Here is a 20,304-nt window from a genome sequence, read left to right as displayed (position 1 = left end):
AGAACACTTAGAAGATAGAACATCAGACAATGAAGACAAAGTATTTCAACTTGAAAAGAACATAGACAGCTCAGCAAGACTGTTAAGAAACCATGAGCAGAACATCCAAGAAATATGGGATAACATTAAGAGACCAAACTTAAGAGTCATTGGGATACAGGAAGGTATAGAACTCCATACCAAAGGAATGAGCAATTTATTCAATGAAATAATACGAGAAAACTTCCTAGACTTGAAGAATGAGACAGAATCCCAAATTCTAGAAGCCTACAGGATGCCGAATGTGCAAAATTATAAGAGATCCACACCTAGACACATTATAATGAAGATGCCCAACATACAGAATAAGGAGAGAATTTTAAAAGCTACAAGAGAAAGGAAGCAGATTACATTTAGGGGCAAGCCAATCAGGATAACAGCTGATCTTTCAACACAGACTGTGAAAGCTAGAAGATCCTGGAATAACATATTTCAAACACTGAAAGAAAATGGGTTCCAACCAAGAATTGTGTATCCAGCGAAATTAAGCTTCAGGATGGAAGATGAAATTAAAACCTTCCACGACAAACAAAAGTTAAAAGAATATGCAGCTAGAAAACCATCTCTTCAAAACATCCTCGGCAAAACATTACAGGAAGAGGAAATGGAAAATAACAATGAAAACCAACAGTGGGAGGTAGAACAGTAAAGGGGGGGGGAATAATCAAAGAGGAAAACAAACCATGTTTAGTAACAGAAATAAACAAATATGGCTGGAACAACAACCCATATCTCAATAATAACCCTAAATGTTAATGGCTTAAACTCACCAATTAAGAGACACAGGCTAGTAGAATGGATCACAAAACAAGACCCAACAATATGCTGCCTACAGGAGACGCATTTGATAGGAAAATACATACATAGGCTGAAGGTGAAAGGTTGGGAAAATCATATCACTCATATGGACTTCGGAAACAAGCAGGAATGTCCATACTCACATCAAATAAAATAGATTTCAAGTCAAAGTTAATCAAAAGGGATAAAGAGGGACACTACATACTGCTTAAGGGAACCATACACCAACAAGACATAACAATCATAAATATATATGCTCCAAACAATGGTGCAGCTATGTTCATCAAACAAACTCTTCTCAAGTTCAAGAGTCTAATAGACCACCATACAATAATCATGGGAGACTTCAACACACCTCTCTCACCACTGGACAGATCTTCCAAACAAAAGTTATATAAGGAAACTATAGAACTCAATAACACAATTAATAACCTAGACTTAATTGACATATATAGAATATACCACACAACATCAAGCAGTTACACTTTTTTTCTCAGCAGCACATGGATCCTTCTCAAAAATAGATCATATATTATGTCACAGGGCAACTCTTAGACAATATAAAGGAGTGGAGATAATACCATGCATCCTATCTGATCATAATGGAATGAAACTGAAAATCAATGATAAAAGAAGGAAGGAAAAAGCATACATCACTTGGAGAATGAACAATAGGTTACTGAACGATCAATGGGTTATAGAAGACATCAAGGAGGAAATTAAAAAATTCTTAGAGATTAATGAAAACACAGACACAACATATCGGAATCTATGGGACACATTGAAAGCAGTTATGAGAGGAAAATTCATTGCTTGGAGTTCATTCCTTAAAAAAAAGAAAAAACCAACAAATAAATGATCTCATACTTCATCTCAAAATCCTTGAAAAAGAAGAGCAAAACAACAGCAAAAAAAGTAGAAAGCAAGAAATAATTAAAATCAGAGCTGAAATTCATGAAATCGAAACAAAAGAAACAATTGAAAAAATTGACAAAACTAAAAGTTGGTTCTTTGAAAAAATAAACAAAATCGACAGACCCTTAGCGATGCTAGCGAAGAGAAGAAGAGAGAGAACTCAAATTACTAGCATACGGGATGAAAAAGGCAATATCACAACAGACACTTCAGAAATACAGAAGATAATAAAAAATTATTTTGAATCCTTATACTCCAATGAATTAGAAGATAGTGAAGGCATAGATAAATTTCTTAAGTCATATGATCTGCCCAGATTGAGTCAGGAGGATATACACAACCTAAACAGACCAATATCAATTGAGGAAATAGAAGAAACCTTCAAAAGACTACCAACTAAGAAAAGCCCAGGACCGGATCGGTATACAGCAGAATTTTACAAAACCTTTAAAGAGGAACTAATACCAATACTTTTCAAGCTACTTCAGGAAATAGAAAAAGAGGTAGAACTTCCAAATTCATTCTACGAGGCCAACATCACCCTGATACCTAAACCAGACAAAGACACTTCAAAGAAAGAAAACTTCAGACCAATATCTCTAATGAACCTAGATGCAAAAATCCTCAATAAAATTCTGGTGAATCGGATACAAAAACATATCAAAAAAATTGTGCACCATGATCAAGTAGGATTCATCCCTGGGATGCAAGGCTGGTTCAATATACGGAAATCAATAAATGTTATTCACCACATCAATAGACTTAAAAATAAGAACCATATGATCATCTCGATAGATGCGGAAAAAGCATTTGACAAAGTACAGCATCCCTTTATGTTCAAAACTCTAGAAAAACTAGGGATAACAGGAACATACCTCAATATTGTAAAAGCAATCTATGCTAATCCTCAGGCTAGCATCATTCTGAATGGAGAAAAATTGAAGGCATTCCCTCTAAAATCTGGAACAAGACAGGGATGCCCTCTTTCACCACTTCTGTTCAACATAGTTCTCGAAACTCTGGCCAGAGCAATTAGACAGACGAAAGAAATTAAAGGCATAAAAATAGGAAAAGAAGAACTTAAATTATTACTATTTGCAGATGATATGATTCTATACCTAGCACACCCAAAAGGCTCTACAAAGAAACTATTAGAGCTAATAAATGAATTCAGCAAAGTGGCAGGATATAAAATCAACACGCATAAATCAAAGGCATTCCTGTATATCAGCGACAAATCCTCTGAAATGGAAATGAGGACAACCACTCCATTCACAGTATCTTCAAAAAAAATAAAATACTTGGGAATCAACCTAACAAAAGAGGTGAAAGACTTATACAATGAAAACTACAGAACCCTAAAGAGAGAAATAGAAGAACATCTTAGAAGATGGAAAAATATACCCTGTTCTTGGATAGGCAGAACTAACATCATCAAAATGGCGATATTACCAAAAGTTCTCTATAGGTTTAATGCAATGCCAATCAAAATCCCAACGGCATTTCTTGTAGAAATAGAGAAAGCAATCATGAAATTCATATGGAAAAATAAAAGACCCAGAATAGCAAAAACAATGCTAAGCAGGAAGTGTGAATCAGGCGGTATAGCGATACCAGACTTCAAACTATACTACAGAGCAATAGTAACAAAAACAGCATGGTACTGGTACCAAAACAGGGGGGTGGACCAATGGTACAGAATAGAGGACACAGAAACCAATCCACAAAACTACAACTATCTTATATTTGATAAAGGGGCTAAAAGCATGCAATGGAGGAGGGATAGCGTCTTCAACAAATGGTGCTGGGAAAACTGGAAATCCATATGCAACAAAATGAAACTGAATCCCTTTCTCTTGCCATGCACAAAAGTTAATTCAAAATGAATCAAGGAGCTTGATATCATATCAGAGACACACCGTCTGATAGAAGAAAATTTGGCTATACTGTGTGGTCGGGCTCCAAATTCCTCAATAGGACACCCATAGCACAAAAGTTAATAACTAGAATCAACAAATGGGACTTTCTCAAACTAAAAAGTTTTTTCTCAGCTAAAGAAACAATAAGAAAGGTAAATAGAGAGCCTACATCCTGGGTACAAATCTTTACTCCTCATACTTCGGATAGAGCCCTAATATCCAGAGTATACAAAGAACTCAAAAAATTAGACAATAAGAGAACAAACAACCCAATCAACAAATGGGCCAAGGACCTAAACAGACACTTCTCAGAGGAGGACATACAATCAATCAACAAGTACATGAAAAAATGCTCACCATCTCTAGCTGTCAGAGAAATGCAAATCAAAACCACCCTAAGATACCATCTCACTCCAGTAAGATTGGCAGCCATTATGAAGTCAAACAACAACAAGTGCTGGCGAGGATGTGGGGAAAAGGGTACACTTGTACATTGCTGGTGGGACTGCAAATTGGTGCAGCCAATCTGGAAAGCAGTATGGAGATTTCTTGGAAAGCTGGGAATGGAGCCACCATTTGACCCAGCTATTCCCCTTCTTGGTCTATTCCCTAAAGACCTAAAAAGAGCATGCTACAGGGACTCTGCTACATCGATGTTCATAGCAGCTCAATTCACAATTGCAAAATTGTGGAACCAACCCAGATGCCCTTCAATAGACGAATGGATTAAAAAAATGTGGCATTTATACACAATGGAGTATTACTCTGCATTAAAAAATGACAAAATCATAGAATTTACAGGGAAATGGATGGCACTAGAGCAGATTATGCTAAGTGAAGCTAGCCAATCCCTAAAAAACAAATGCCAAATGTCTTCTTTGATATAAGGAGAGTAACTAAGAACAGAGTAGGGACGAAGAGCATGAGAAGAAGATTAACATTAAACAGAGATGAGAGGTGGGAGGGAAAAGGAGTGAAAAGGGAAATTGCATGGAAATGGAAGGAGACCCTCAGGGTTATACAAAAGAACATACAAGAGGAAATTAGGGGAAAGGGAAAAATAATACAAGGGGGAGAAATGAAGGTCAGTAGAGGGGGTAGAGAGAGAAGAGGGGAGGGGAGGGGAGGGGAGGGAGGATAGTAGAGGATAGGAAAGGTAGCAGAACACGACAGTCACTAGTATGGCAATATGTAAATCAATGGATGTGTAATTGATGTGATACTGCAATCTGTATATGGACTAAAAATGGGAGTTCATAACCCACTTGAAGCAAAGTGTGAAAGATGATATATCAAGAACTATGTAATATTTTGAACAACCAACAATAAAAAAATAAATAAATAAATAAATAAAAACATTAAAAAAAAGAGGTTAGGCTTAGTGTTATGGTTAGAGTTAAGGAAAGTGTTAGAACTTGTGTTAGGGTTAGAGTTAGTTTTTTTTTTTTTCAACTTTTTGGATACTGGGCAGGATTTTTCTTTTTCCTATTCTTAGTATGCTCCCCATGTTTGGGCCTCCTAGGTAAAAGGGTTTGCTCTTAGGATCAGTTTTAATTTTCATGTTTTACTTCATTTTGCCCTATAGGGGTGAATGGAAATGGATCTGGACTCAAACAGGGATTGTGCTAGCTGTTTAAAACTTCACACACTTGATCGGGTCTCAGTGCATATTCTCTCATTTGTTTCTTGTGGTAGTAGCCCAAAGCTGAATTAGAAAACAACAACAACAACAACAAAAAAAAAATAAACAGCTTTATCTGTGAGCACTTTAGGAGCAAGCTTTAATTTTTTGCGTGGATTACTTTGATATTGTATAGGATTCATCCTTTTCCTAGTGTTAGTAGGATCCCCAAGTTTGGGTTTTCATTTCACTGTCAGGAACAGTTTGAATTTTTAGGTTTCACTTTATTATGACCTATATATGTGTATGGAAATGGAACTGGAGATCAAACAGAGTTAGTACTAGCTGCTTGAAACTTCACACCCTCAATCAGCTCTGTGTGGGCACTCTCTGGTTGTTCCTTGTGAAAGTACCTTAAACTGAAGACTGATAAAATAATTTATCCAAGAGCACATTTGGAGAAAACAGGGAAATATGCACGTACTGAAATACCTCCCCCAATTATTTGGTCAGATTTCTTTGATACTGCAGAGGATTCATCTGTTAGCTTGCCCCACAGGGCTCCTTTATTTTGGGACTACTATGATCAATGGTTTACTAAACAGGTTAGGTTAGATTTAGTATTAGGTTAGGGTAAGTGTTACAGCTAGTGTTTTGTTAGATTAATTTTGTTTCAATTTCTTTGATACTGGGCAGGATTCAACTTTTACCTAACCTTACTATATTCTCTAGGTTTTGGCCTCTTGTATCAAGTGTTTGCTCTCCTGAACAGTTTGTATTTTAAGTTTTCATTTCATTTTGATCTATGCCTGTAAATAAAAATGGAACTGGAAATCCAACAGGGTGGGTGCTAGCTACTTCCACCCTCACACACTCAATCAGTTTTCTATTGGCATTCTCTGGTTTATTTCTTGTATAAGTAGCCCTAAGCTGAAGCATGAAAAGCAACTTTATGTGAGAGCACTTTAGGACAAAACGGAGAAATATGCATGTACTTAACTACCTCCCCAATTATTTGGTCAGATTTCTTTGATATTGTGAAAGATTCATCTGTTAGCCTACCCAACATGGCTCCCCAAGTGTGGGACTTCTAAGATCAAAGGGACTCCAAACAGGTTAAGTTTACTGTTTGGATTAGTGTTAGGACTAGCATTAGACCTCGTGTAAAGGTAAGAGTCAGGTTTGTTTTCAAATTTCTATGATACTGTGCAGTATTCATCTTTTTTCTATTTTGACTATACTCCAAATATTTGGGCCTCCTACATAAAGGGTTTGCCTTCAGAAACAGTTTCAATGGAAATGTATCTGGAAATCTAACAGGGCTAGCTGCTTGAAACTTCACACACTCCGTCAATTTTCTGTGAGCATAATCTGGTGTTTGCCATGGAAGTAGCCCTAAGATGAAGTAGAAAGTAACAGCTTTATCTCTGAGTTATTTAGGGGCCAGCAGAATACTCATGTACTGAAAGAGCATCAAAATTTTTGGTTGGATTAATTTGATACTGTACAGGATTCATCCTGGACCTAGTCTTAGTAGGCTCCCCAAGTTTGGGCCTTCAAGGTTTAGTGGTTCAGTGTCAGGAACAGTTTGAATTTTTAGGTTTCACTTTATTATGGCCTATAGGTTTGAATGCAATGGAGCTGGAAATCAAAAAAGTGTTGGTGCTAGTTGCATGAAACTTCACACACTCAATCAGCTCTCTGTGGGCACTCTTTGATTTTTCTTTGTGAAAGTACGTTAAGCTGAAACATGAAAAAACAATTAATCCATGATCACTTTAAAAAAAATAGGGAAATATGAATGTACTGAAATAACTCCCCGAATTTTTTATCAAATTTCTTTGATACTGCACAATATTCATCTGTTAAGTTGTGCCGCTAGGCTCCCCATGATTGGGGCTTCTTTGATAATAGCCATCTAAGCAGGTTAGAATTAGTTTAGGGTTGGGTTATATCTAGTGTTTGAGTTAGTGAGTTTTGTTCAAAATCATTTGATACTTGGCATAAATAGTCTTTTACCTACCTTGCTATTTTCCCCAGGTTTAGGCCTTATCCCTTCCATGGTTTGCTGTCAGGAACAGTTTGTATTTTAAGGTTTCCTTCATTTTGACCTATATGGGTAAATGAAAATGGAACTTGAAATCAAACAGGGTTGGTGCTCGCTTCTTAAAACTGCATGCACTCAATCAGTTATATGTGGGCACTCTGGTTTCTTCCTTGTGAAAGTTTCCCAAAACTGAAGCATGCAAAAACATCTTTATTCAAAAGTAGTGTAGGAGACAACAGAAAAATATACATGTACTGAACTACCTCCCCCAAATTATTTGGTCAGATTTCTTTGATACGGCACAAGATACATCTATTATCTTGCCTCACTAGGCTCCCTTAATTTGGGACTTCTATGATATGAAGTTGTCTAAATATATTAGGGTTAGGTTTATGGTTAAGGTAAGGGTAGGTTTAAACCTAGTGTTAGGGTAAGAGTCAGTTTTGTTCATGCATCTTTGATACTGGGCAGGATTCTTCTTTTACCCAGCCTCACAATGTTCTCTGGTTTGGGCCTTCTCGTTCAATGGTTTGCTGTCAGGAACAGTTTGTTTTTTAAGGTTTCACTTTACTTTGTACTATTTTGTTGAAGAGAAATGGAGCACAAAATCAAACAGGGTTTGTGCTAGCTGCTTGAAACTGCACACACTCAATCAGTTCTCTGTGTGTACTTTCTGGTTTGTTCCTTGTGAATATTGTCCTCAGCTGAAACATGCAAAGCTACTTTATCCCAGAGAACTTTTGGAGAAATTAAGGAAATATGCATGTACTGAAACACTTCCTCCAATTATTTGCTCTGATTTCCTTTATACTGTGCAGGATTCATCTTTTAGCTCTCCCCACTAGGCTCCCTTAGTTTGGGACTTCTATGATCAAAGGTTCTCTAAACAGGCTAGGGTGAGCTGTAGGATTAGGATTAAGGATAGATCTAGTGTTAGGTTTACAGGAGTTTTGTTCAAATTTATTTGATACTAGGCAGTATTTATCTGTTACCTAGCCTTACTATGTTCACCATGTTTGGGCCTTCTAGGTTAACTGGTTTCCTGTCAGTATTTCAGTTTTTATATTAAGGTTTCACTTCATTTTGACCTTTATGGGTAAATGGAAATGGAGCTGGAAATCAAATAGGTTTTTTTTTGCTATCTGCTTGAAACTTCACACACTCAATCAGTTCTCAGTGGATCCTGGAGAAAGTATCGCAAAGATGAAGTTGCACTATGTGAGAGAATTTTAGGAGACAACATGAAAATATGCATGTACTGAACTATCTCCCCCAATCATTTGGTAAGATTTCTTTGATACTGGGCAGGATTCATCTGTAAGCTTCCCCACTAGCCTCCTCAACTGTGAGACTTCTATGATCAAAGGTTCTCTACACAGGTTAGGGTTAGGCTTATGGTTAGTGTTAGGTATAGTGTTAGAGTTAGAGTTTGTCTTGTTCAAATTTCTTTGATACTGGGCAGGATACATTTTTACCTAGCCTTACTATGTTCCCCAGGTTTCAGACTTCTCGGTTCAATTCTTTGCTGACAGGAACAATGTGTATTTATGGATTCACTTCATTTTGACCTACATGGATAAATGGACATGGAGCTGGAAATCAAACAAGGTTGGTGCTAACTGCTTGACACTTCACACAATCAATCAGTTCTCTGTGGGCACTCTCTGGTTTGTTTGTTGTGAAATTAGTAATAATCTGAAGCATGCAATACAAATTTATCTCAGAACACTTTAGGAGAAAACAGGGAAATATGCATGTACTGAAATAGCTCCCCCAATTATTTTGTCAGATTTCTTTGAAACTGCCCATGATTCATCTGTAAGCTTGCCAAACTTGACTCCCCATTTTTGAAACTTCTATGATCAAAGATTCTCTATACAGATTAGGTTTAGGGTTAGACTTAGTGTTAGGACTAGGTTTAGAACTAGTGTTAGGGTTACAGTTTGTTTGTTTTTTTTTTTTAAATCTCTATGGTACTCTGCAGGATTCACATTTTTCCTATTTTGACTAGACTCCAAGTATTTGGGCCTTCTATGTAAAAGGGTTTTCTCTCAGGAACAGTTTCAATTTTCATGTTTCTCTTCTTTTTGCTCTACTGGGGTGAATAGATTTGAAGCTGTAAATGAAACAGGGTTTGTGCTAGATTCTTGAAACTTCATACACTCAATTAGTTCTCATTGTGCATTCTCTGGTTTGTTTCCTGTGAAGTATCCCTAAGCTGAAGTAGGAAGAAACAACTTTATCTCTGAGTGTTATACAACAAGCAAAATATACATGTACTGAAAGATCTTCTAATTTTTTTGGTTGGATAACTTTGATACTGTACAGGATTTATCTTTTACCAACCTTAGTAGGCTTCCCAAGTATGGGCCCTCAAAGTTCACTTGAATTTTTAGTTTTCAATAGATTATGGCCTATAGGTGTGAATGGAAATTGAGTTGGAAATCAAACATGGTTGGTGCTAGCTGCATGAAACTTCACACACTGGATCACTTCGCTGTGGGCATTCTCTGGTTTGTTCCTTTTGAAAGTGCCTTAAGCTGAATCATAAAAAACAATTTATTCAAGATCACTTTAGGAGAAAACAGGGGAAATAGGCATGTACTGAAACACGTTCCCCAATTATTGGTTAGACTTTTTGATACTGGGTAGGATTTATCTGAAACCTTGCCCTACTTGGCACACCAAGTTTGGGACTTTCATGATTAAGCTCTATAAACAGAAAAGCTTTAGTTTTAGGATTAGGGTTAGGGCTAGGGTTAGAACTAATATTTGGGTCAGAGTTAGTTTTGTTCAAACTTTTTGATACTGGTCAGGATTCATCTTTTACCTAGCATTAGCATATTTCCCAGGTTGGGCTTTGTCAGTTCAAGGTTCAGTGTCAGGAACAATTTGTGTTTTAAGATTTCACTTCATCTTGACTTCCATGGATTAAGGTTAGAGTTAGGGGTATGGCTCAGTTTTGTTTTAGGTGTAGGGCTATGGTTAGGGCTAGATTTTGAATTTGTGTTAGGGTTAGGGATAGTGTTAGGATGAGGTTTATGCTTAGCATTAGAGTTAGATTTAGAGTTAGGGTTATATCCAGACTTAGGATTAGGTCTAGGGTAAGTGGTATGGTAAGGGATAGAGTTGGAACTAGGGAAATGGCTAGGACAAGAGTTAGATTTAGATTTAATGTCTAGGTTTAGGGTTAGGGTTTGGGTAAAAGCTAAAATAGGGTTAGTATTAGGGCTAGGGTTAGCGTTAGGCTTAGGCCTAGGGGAAGGAAAAGGTTCAGGATTAGCATTGAGGTTAGGATTAACTTTAGGAAAATGGGTGAGGTTATAGCTATCTTTAGGGTAAGGGATGGCAATATAGCTAGGTTTAGATGTAGGGTGAGGGTTAGAATTAGGATTAGGGCTAGGGTTAGTGTTTAGATTAGGATAAAGGCTAGGTTTAAAAATATTGTTTCTCTTAGGTTCAGGGCTAGAACTAGGCCTCGGGCTAATGTCAAGTCTAGGGTTAATTAAGGATAGTTTTAGGGTTAGGTTATGGCTGAGTCTAGGGTCAGAGCTATGTTTACAGTAAAGATCAGGTTTAGAGTTAGGGGTATTATTAGGGTTATGGTCAGGGTTAGCATTTGGTTTAGGTCAAAGATTAGGTTTAGGGCTTGAGTTAGTGTTAGGTTTAGGCTTAGGGTTAGGGTAATGGATACTGTTAGGTTTAGGTTTCAGTTAAGGTTTTGGGTAATGGATAGGTTAAGCTCAGCAATAGGGTTAAGGTTAGCATTAGGTTAAGGTTTTGTTTAGTATAATGGATCAATTTAGAGCTAGGGTTATGGCTTGATTATGGTTTGGATTAAGTACAAAATTAGATTTAGGTTTAGGGATAGAGCTAGGGTTTGGTTTATGGTAAGTGTTAGGTTTACGGCTAGGGTTATGGTTAGGTTAGGTTAGGATTAGTGTTTGAGCTATGGTTAGGGCTGGCATGTGGGTTAGGTTTACGTTTAGGTCTAGGGTTATGTTTATGGTTAGGGTTTGGTTTAGGGTTTGGGTTATGGTTAGTGTTTTCATTACCATTATGGTTAGATTTAGGATAATGGATAATCTTAGATTTAGGTTTAGGTTTAGGGATAGGTTATGGATGTGGGGTAGTCTTAGGATTAGGTTTATTGTAAGGCTTAATGTTTCAGCTAGGGTTAGGGCTATGGTGAGGTTTAGGTTTATGGTTAGGTTTTGGGATACGTCTATGGTCAGGGTTAGGATTATTGTTAGGGATAGTGTTATAATTCTGGTTAGGGTTAGGGTAATGGACAGGGTTAGAACTAAAGTTCGAGCTAGGATTAAGGTTAGCATAAGAGCTAGGGTTAGGGTTATGGATTAGGAAAGGGCTGGGGTACTGTTTATGGTAAGGGTTTGGCTTTGAGCTAGGGTTAGTTCTAAGGTAAGGGTTAGTGTTAGGGTTATTGTTAGGGCTAAGGTTAGGGTTAGGGTTATGCTTAGGGCTAAGTATAGGCCTAGGACTATGGCTAGGTTTTGTTTTAGATTTAGGGCTAGGGTTAGGACTATTGTTAGGGTTAGGGCTACTGTTAGGGTTAAGATTATTTTTAAAATAGGTTTAGGGCTAGTGTTATGTTTAGTGCTAGTATTAGTGTTAGGGTTATGGCTAGGTCTAGTGTTAGGACAAGGTTTTGGGTTAGGGTCAGGTTTAGAGATAGGTTAATGTTAGGGTCACGTTCAGTGTTCCGGATAGGATTTGGGTTGTATTAGATCCATAATTAGGACTAATGTTAGTCCTAGGGGTAGTGTAAGTGTTTAGTTTAGGTTAAGGGTTATTGTTAGGGCTAGAGCTAGGATTTGTTTTAGGTCTAGGGCTAGAATTACAGCTATATTTAGGAATATTTTGGGGTCCAGATCTAGTGTTAGGATTAGGTATGGGTAGAAGCTTACTGGTAGGGTTAGTGTAGGGTTTGGTTTAGAGTTAGGGTCAGGTTTAGACTTAGGGTTACTGTTAGGATCAGAATAAGGGTCAGGGTTAAGGTTAGAACTGGAATGAGGTCTAGGCTTAGGATTAGTAATATTGTTCGCGTTTAAGTTGGGCTAAGGTTTGGGGTTAAAACTAGTGTTAGCATTTGGTTTAGGGTTTGGCTTAGTGTAAGGAATAGGGTTAGATAAAGGGTTAGGGCTAAGGTTAGGGTTAGGTTTAGAGCTAGTTTTAGGGTTAAGATTAGGGTTTTACCTAGGGTTAAGACCAGTATTAAGGGTGGGATTCATGTTGGGATTATGGATAGGTTATGACAATGACTAATGTAAGAACTAGGGTTACAATTAGGGATAGTTTTAGGGTTAGGACTAAGGCTAGGTCTGGTGTTAGGGTTAATATAATGTTAGGATGATGTTTATAGCTAGGATTAGTGTTAGGATCAGTGTCAGGGTCAGGGTTATTTTTAGAGTTAGGGTTAGAGCTCGGTGTAGGTTTATGGTTTGGTTTAGGTTAATGGTTATGGATATGGTTTGGTTTTCTTTTAAGGCTAGGGCTAGGGGTAAGGCAAGTTTTCTGATTAGCATCATTTTTAGGGCTACTGTTAGGTTTTGGTATAGGATTATGGTTATGGTTAAATTTAAAGTTAGGTTTAAATTTATATTTTGGTTTAGATCCAGGGTTGGGCTAGGGCTAAGGATATAACTAGAGATAGGGGTAGGGCAAGAGTTAGAGTTAGTCTAAGGCTAGGTTTAGGTTTAGGATAGGACTAAATTAGGGTTAGTGCAAGGCTTAGTGTTAGGGTTAGGCCAAGGGTTAGGGCAAGGGTTATGTTTAGGTTTAAGATTATGTTTAGGTTTAGGGTTATGGTTAGGTTTAGGGTAAGGGATCATGTTACAGCTAGGTTTAGGGCTAGGGAAAGTGTTAGAATTATGTTTAAACTTCAGGTTATAGATCAGGTTAGGATTAAGGATAGGTTTAGGACTTGGATTAGGGCTGGGGCTAATTTCAGGTGCAGCTTTACAGTTAAAAATAGTTTTAGGGTTAGTTTAGATGTAGTGTAAGGGTTAGGTTTAGGGTTAGGGTCATGTTAAGAGTTAAGGGTATTTTGTGGGTCAGGATCGTGATTTGTGTTTAGGATAGGTTAAGGTTTAAAATTTAGGGCTTGATTTAGCATAGGGTTAGGTTTAGGGTAATGATATATTTAGGTTTAGGTTCCAAGGTAGGTTTAGGGTAATGGATAGGGTTAGATTTAGGGATGTGGTAATGTTTAGGCCTAGGGTTAGCATTAGGGTTAGGATTATTTTTAGGGTAATTGATAGGGTTAGAGCTAGGGTTAGAGCTAAGGTTATGGTCATTATTAGTGCTAGGTTTAGGGTTAACATTAAGGTTAGTGTTAAAGCTCAGTTTAGGACTCAGATTAGGCTAGGATTTGGGGTAAGTTAGGGCTAGGGTTAGGGTTATTGCTAATGTAAGTTGTAGGGTTACAATTAGGGCTAGTTTTAGGGTTAGGATTAGGATTAGGGGTAGGTCTTTTGTTATGTTACAGTTATGTTTATGGTGATGTTTAAAGCTAGGGTTAGTTTTAGCATCAGAATAAGGGTTATGGTTAGTTTTATAGTTCTGTTAAAACTAGAATTAGGGCTAGGGTTAGGGATAGGTGTAGGGTTCAGTTTTGGTTTAGGTTAAGGGTTAGGGTTAGGGCTATGGCTCGCTTTTGTATTAGAGCTAGGGCTAGAGTTAGGGCTAGTTTTAGGAGTAGCGTTATGGTTAGGGTTAGGGTTAGTTTTAGGTTTAGGCTTAGGCTTTGCATTAGGGTTAGATTTAGAGTTAGGGTTAGATCTAGGGTGAGGACTAGGGCTAAAGGAATGGCTATGGTTAGGTGTAGGCTGTGTAGGGCTAGGTTTAGAGTTCCATTAAGGGAGAGGTTTAGAACTAGTTTTAGGGCTGGGAGATTGTTTGACTTAGTTTTAGGACTAGGGTTAGGGTTAGGATAAGGGATAGGGCTAAGGGATAGGGTTGGTTTTAAGTTAGGCCTAGGTTTAAGGTTAGGGTTTTGATTAAGGCTATGTTTAGTGCTAATATTGGCTAGGATTTGTTTTTGGATTAGGGCTAGGATTATATGTAGGACTAATGTCAGGTCTAGGGTTATGGTTATGCATAATTTTAGGGTTAGATTTTGGCTAGGTGTAATATAAGGATTAGGTTTAGTGTAACGGTTAGGTTAGAGCTAGGGGAATTATTAGGGTCAGGGTCATGGCTAGTGTTTCTTTTAGTTTTGAGTTTAGAGTTAATGCTCAAATTAGCATTAGGTATATGGTTATGGTAATGATAGGGTTATATTTAGGGTTCAGGTTAGGTTTAGGGTAATTGATAGGGTTGGGGTTAGTGAAAGGTTTAGGGTTAGGCCTAGGGTTAGCATTAGGGAAATGGTTATGTTTAGGGTAATGGGTACAGATAGAATTAAGTTTAGGTCTAGGGTTATGGTTAGGATTAGGTCTTGAGATAGGGTTAGGCCTAGAATTAGCATTATGGGTTATGGTTAGGATATTGGATACAGCAGTATGGGTTATGGTTAGGATATTGGATACAGTTAGAGCTAGGTTTAGAGCTAGACTTATGGTTGGGATAGGTCTTGAGTTAGTGTTAGTGTATGGGATAGAACTAGGGTTAGGATTAGTGCTATGTTTAGTGTAAGAGTTAGGTTCTGAGCTATATTTAGGTTTGGATCAAGGGTTAGGTTTAGGTCTATGTTTAGGGATAGGATTACAGTAGGTTTAGAGTTAGGGTAAGGATAAGTTGAATGGTTATTATTAAGTTTAGGATTATTGTTAGGGTAATAAATACGGTTCGATGTAGGTTTAGGTTTAGGGACAGGTTTAGATTTAAATTTAGTGTTAGGGTTATGTCTAAGGTTATGTTTAGGTTTATGGGAAGGGCTAGAGTTTGATCTATGATTAGGGCTATAGCAAGTATTAGTTTTGGGTTAGGTCTAGGGTTAGTTGTTTTTTGTTGTTGTTGTTGTTTAGGGTTAGGAGTATTGTTAGTTTTAAGTCTGGGGTTACAATTAGGCTTAGGGTTAGTGTAAGGGTAATGGGTAAGTTTAGAGATAGTGTTAGGGCTAGGATTAATGTTAGGATTAGGCCTAGGTTTAGGGTTAGATTCAGGGATAGTTCTAGGTTTATGTTTATAGTAAGGGTTAGGTTTTGAGCTAGGGTTAGACTAAAGCAAGGGTTAGGTTTGGGTTAGGGCTAGGGTTAGGGTTAGGTTTATGCTTAGGGCTACGTTAAGGCCTAGGATTAGCTCTAGGTTTTGTGTTAGGTTTAGGCCTAGTGTTAAAGCTGTGGACAATGTAAGAGCTAGGGTTATGATTAGGGCTAGTTTTAGGGTTAGGGTTATGCCAAGATCTAGTGTTAGGTTTCGATTTTTAGTTAGGGTCAGGTTTAGAAGTAGGTTTACTGTTAAAGGCAGAGTCAGTGTTTGGGTTAGAGTTCAAGTTAGGGTTATAGCAAGAATTAGGACTAGGTTTAGGTCTGGGGTAGGGTTAGTGTTTGTTTTGGGATAATGGTTATTGTTAGACCTAGGACTAGGTTTTTGTTTAGGTCTATGGCTAGAGTTAATGCTCGATTTAGGATTAGGTTTAGGTACAGGTTAGTGTTAGGTTTTAGTCTAGTGTTAGGGTCAGGTTTAGAACTAGGGTTTGTGTTAGGGTCAGGATAAGGGTCAGGGTTGTGTTCGGGTTTGGGTTAGGATTAGAGCTAGAATGAAGGCTAGGGTCAGGACTATTAATAAGGTTAGGATTTTGGTTAGCCTCAGGATTAGGCATAGGTCTAGGGCTACCATTAGGTTTAAAGTAATTCATAGGGTAAGGGATAGCCTTAGAGCTAGGTTAGGGCTAGAGATGGGTTATGGTTAAATCTAGGTTTCAGGCTCAGATTAGGGCTAGTTTTTGTATTAGTATTAGGGCTAAATTTAGGGCAATGGCTAATGTAAGAACTAGGGTTACAATTATGGTTAGTTTTAGGGTTATGATTAGGGGTTGTTCTGGTGTTAGGGTTAGGTTTAAGGTTAGGATGGTATTTTGAGCTAGGGTTAGTGTTAGGTTATAGTCAGGGTCAGGGTTAGGGTTAGGGCTCGAATTAGGAATAGGTTTACTTTTAGGTTTCAATTTAAGTTTAGGAGTGTGTTTAGAGATAGAGTGAGTGTTAGGATATGAATCAGGGTCAGGGTTAGATTTAAGGTTAGGGTTAGGACTCAAATTAAAGATATGGTTATATCTAGGTGTAGTGTTAGGGTTTGGTTTAAGTTAAAGTTTATGGTTAGGGCTATTGCTTAGTTTGTTTTACTGCTAGGGTTAGGGTTAGGACTAGTTATATGATTAGTGTTAGGGTTAGGGCTAGTGTTTGTATTAGGCTTAGGTTTAGAGTTAGGTTAAGATTTGTATTTAGTGTTATATCTAGGTTTAGGGCTAGGTCTAAGGATAGGGAAAGTGTTAGGGCTAGGTTTAGGGTTATTGTAAATGATAGGGCTAGAACTAGGGATAAGGCTATGGTGAGAGTTAGAGTTAGTCTTAGGGTTAGGGTTATGGTTAGTTTTAGGGATGGGGTAAATCAGGACAAGCTTTAGAACTAGGTTTAGTGTTCAACTTAGGCCAACATTAGGACTAGGTTTAGGGTTATGTTTAGGGTAAGGGATGTGTTATAGCTAGGTTTAGGGGGTAGAGTGAGGGTTATAATTAGAATTTGGGCTAGGGTTAGGGTTAGGGCTAGGTTTAGGGCTAGAATGAGAGGTAGGGTTTGTTGTAGTGTTAGGTCTAGAATTAGGGCTTGGGATAATGTCAGGTCTAGTGTTACAGTTAAGAGTAGATTTAGGATTCAGTCTATTTCTTTGTCTAGTGTAAGTGTTAAGTTTAGGGTAATGGTCTGTTTTAGAACTAGGGAAATATTTAGGTTCAGGGTCAGAGTTATGGTTTGTATTAAGTTAAGACTTTAGGATAGGGCTCAAATGAGCATTAGGGTTACAGTTAAATTTAGGGTAATAAATAGGGTTAGGTTTAGGGTTCAGGGTAGGTTTAGGGAGAGATTTAGGGATTGTTATAGGGTTAGGTTTTGGCCTAGTGTTAGCATTAGGAATAGGGTTATCATAAGGGTAATATACAGGGTTAGGGCTATGGCTAGGGTTATGGTTAGTGTTAGGGATAAGGCTAGGTTTATGTTTAGGCCAAAGGTTAGGCTTTGAGCTATGCTTAGGTCTAAGGAGAGGGTTAGGCTTAGGATTAGGGCTAGGTTTAGGGTTAGGGTTATGCTTATGATAGGTTTAGGCCTTGGATTAAAGCTAGGTTTTGTGTTAGGTTTAGATCTAGGGTTAGTGCTATGGGTAATGTAAGATCTAGGGTTCTAATTAGGGCTAGTTTTAGAATTAGGGTAATGGCTAGGTCTAGTGTTAGGTTTAATTTTAGTTTAGAGTCATTTTTAGAGATAGGTTTAGTGTTAGGTCGTTTTTAGTGACCCTAGTTTTAGGGTCAGTGTTCAGATTAGAGTTAGGGTGAAAGCCAGAATCAGGGGTAGGCTTATGTCTAGGTGTAGTGTTATTGATTGGTTTAGGTTAAGGGTTATTGTTAGGGCTGAGACTAAGTTTTTTTGTTTTTTTTTTTTTTTTTTTTTTTTAGGTCTAGGGCTACAGTTATTGCTAGATTTAGTATTAGGTTTAAGTCTAGGCTTATTTTTAGTGTTAGGTTTAGGTAAATGTTTACTGGTACTGCTAGTTTCAGGGTTCAGTTTAGGGTTAGGGTCAGGTTTAAACCTATAATGATTGTTATGGTCAGAATAAAAGTGAAGGTTAAGGTTATGTTTTGGGTTAGGTTTAGAGCTAGAATGAAGGCTAGGGTTAGTGTTTCATTTAGGCTAAGTTTTATGTTTAGGACTACAGTTAGCATCATGGATAGGGTTTGGCTTAGGATAAGGGATAGGGTTACAGCTAGGGTTAGGGTTAGGTTTATGCTAGGATTAAGGTTAAATCTAGTTTTAGGACTCAGATTAGGGCTATTTTTTGTTTTGGGGTTAGAGCTAGGGTTAGGACTATGGCTAATGTAAGAACTAGGGTTATTATTAGGGTTAGTTTTAGGGTTATGGTTTGGGCTAGGAATGGTGTTAGCATTTGCTTTATGGTTAGGGTGATATGTAGACATAGGGTTAGTGTTTGGATATGAGTCAGGGCAAGGATTAGTTTTAGTCCTAGGGCTCGAATTTTAGCTAGGGTTATGGCTAGTTGTAGTGTTAGGATTTGGTTTAAGTTAGGTTTAGGATTAGGGTAATGACTTGCTTTTTTTTTTAGGGCTAGTTTTAGGGTTAGTTTTATGATTAGCGATAGTGTTCAACTAGTGGTAGAGGGTTTTAGGCTTAAGGTTAGGGTTAGATTTTGAGTTATGGTTAGATCTAGAGTTAGGGCTAAGGTTAGGCCTAGTGTTAGGGTTACAGTAATGGAGAGTTTTAGAATAGAAATAGGGCTAGGGTGAGAATTAGAGTTATTCTTAGGGCTAGAGTTAGGAATTTGCTTAGGGTTAGGGCTAAATTAGGGCTAGATTAGCACTAGGTTTAGTGTTAGTGTTAGGCCCATGGTTACGACTAGAATTAGGGTAGTGTTATTGTTAGGGTTATGGTTAGTTTTAGGTAAGGGGATGAGGTTATGGCTATGTTCAGGGCTAGGGCGAGGGTTAAAATTAGGTATTGGAATAGTGTGAGTGTTCCAGTTAGAATTAAGGCTCATTTTAGGGGTAGGATGAGGGCTAGGGTTTGTGTTAGGTTTAGAGCTAGGATTAGGGCTAGGGCTAATGTCAGGTCTAGGGTTATGGTTTGGAAGAGTGTTAACTTTAGATTTATGGCTAGGTCTAGTTGAAAGTTAGGTTTAGGGTAAAAGTCAGATTTAGATCTAGGTGTATTATTATGGTCAGAGTCCGGTTTAGGGTTTGGTTTAGGATAAGGTTTAGGGTTCTGGATAAAATTAGCATTAGGTTTAAGGTTAAAGTAATGGATAGTGGTAGGTTTAGTGTTAGAAATAGGATTAGGGTTAGGCCTAGGTTTAGCATTTGGGTTAGGTTTAAGTTTAGTGTAAAGGATAGGGTTAGTGCTAGTGTTAGGACTTGTGTTAATGTTAAGATTTTGGCTAGGTTTAGAGGTAGGTCTAGGGTTATTTTTAGTGTTAGGTTTAGCAGAAATGTTAGGGTTTGAGCTAGGGTTAGAGCTAGTGTGAGGGTTAAGGTTAGAGTCAGGGCTATGGTTATGTTTAGGGTTAGGGTTATGGCTTGGATTAGCATTAGGATTGTGGTTATGGTTTATGTAATGGATAGAGTTTTGCTAGGATTTGTGCTGTGGTTACAGTGAGGATTAGGACTAGGCTTAGGGTTATGTTGAGGGTTAGGGCTATTGTTAAATTTAGAGTAAGGATTAGAATTTGAGTAGGCCAGGGCCAGTGTTAGGGTTAATGCTAGTGCTAGGGATAGGCTTAGGGTTACAGTTAGGTCTAGGTTTAGGGTTAGTATTAGGGCTAGGTTGTGTGTGATTTTTAGGGCTAGCATTAGGTGTATGGGTAATGTAAGTACTAGGGTTATGGTTATGGGTAGATTTATGGTTTGTCTAGTGTTAGGCTTAGATTTTCTGTTAGGATAAGGTTTAGAGCTAGGGTTTGTGTTGGGGTAATTTTCTAAGGTTAAGTCTAGGGTTACAGTTAGGGAGAGATTTAGGGTTAGGTTTATAGTTTTGTCTAGTGTAAAGGTTAGATTTAGGGTCAAGTTTAGAGCTAGATGTATTATTAACATCAGGATATGGATTACTGTTTAGTTTAAATTAAGGTTTAGGTTTAGGGCTTTAGTTATCTTTAGGGTTAGAGGTAGGGTTAGGGTAATGAATAGGCTTAGGATTAGGATACAGGTTAGTTTTAGGGTAATGGATAGGTTTAGGGATTATGATAGGGTTAATGTTAAGCGTAGGGTTAGCATTAGGGCTAGGATT

This window comes from Marmota monax, unplaced genomic scaffold (genome assembly GCF_021218885.2).
Source record: "Marmota monax isolate L192 unplaced genomic scaffold, Marmota_monax_Labrador192_F-V1.1 WCK01_AAM20220418_F8-fsc00255, whole genome shotgun sequence".
Taxonomy (NCBI): domain Eukaryota; kingdom Metazoa; phylum Chordata; class Mammalia; order Rodentia; family Sciuridae; genus Marmota; species Marmota monax.
This window is presented reverse-complemented; position numbering follows the sequence as displayed.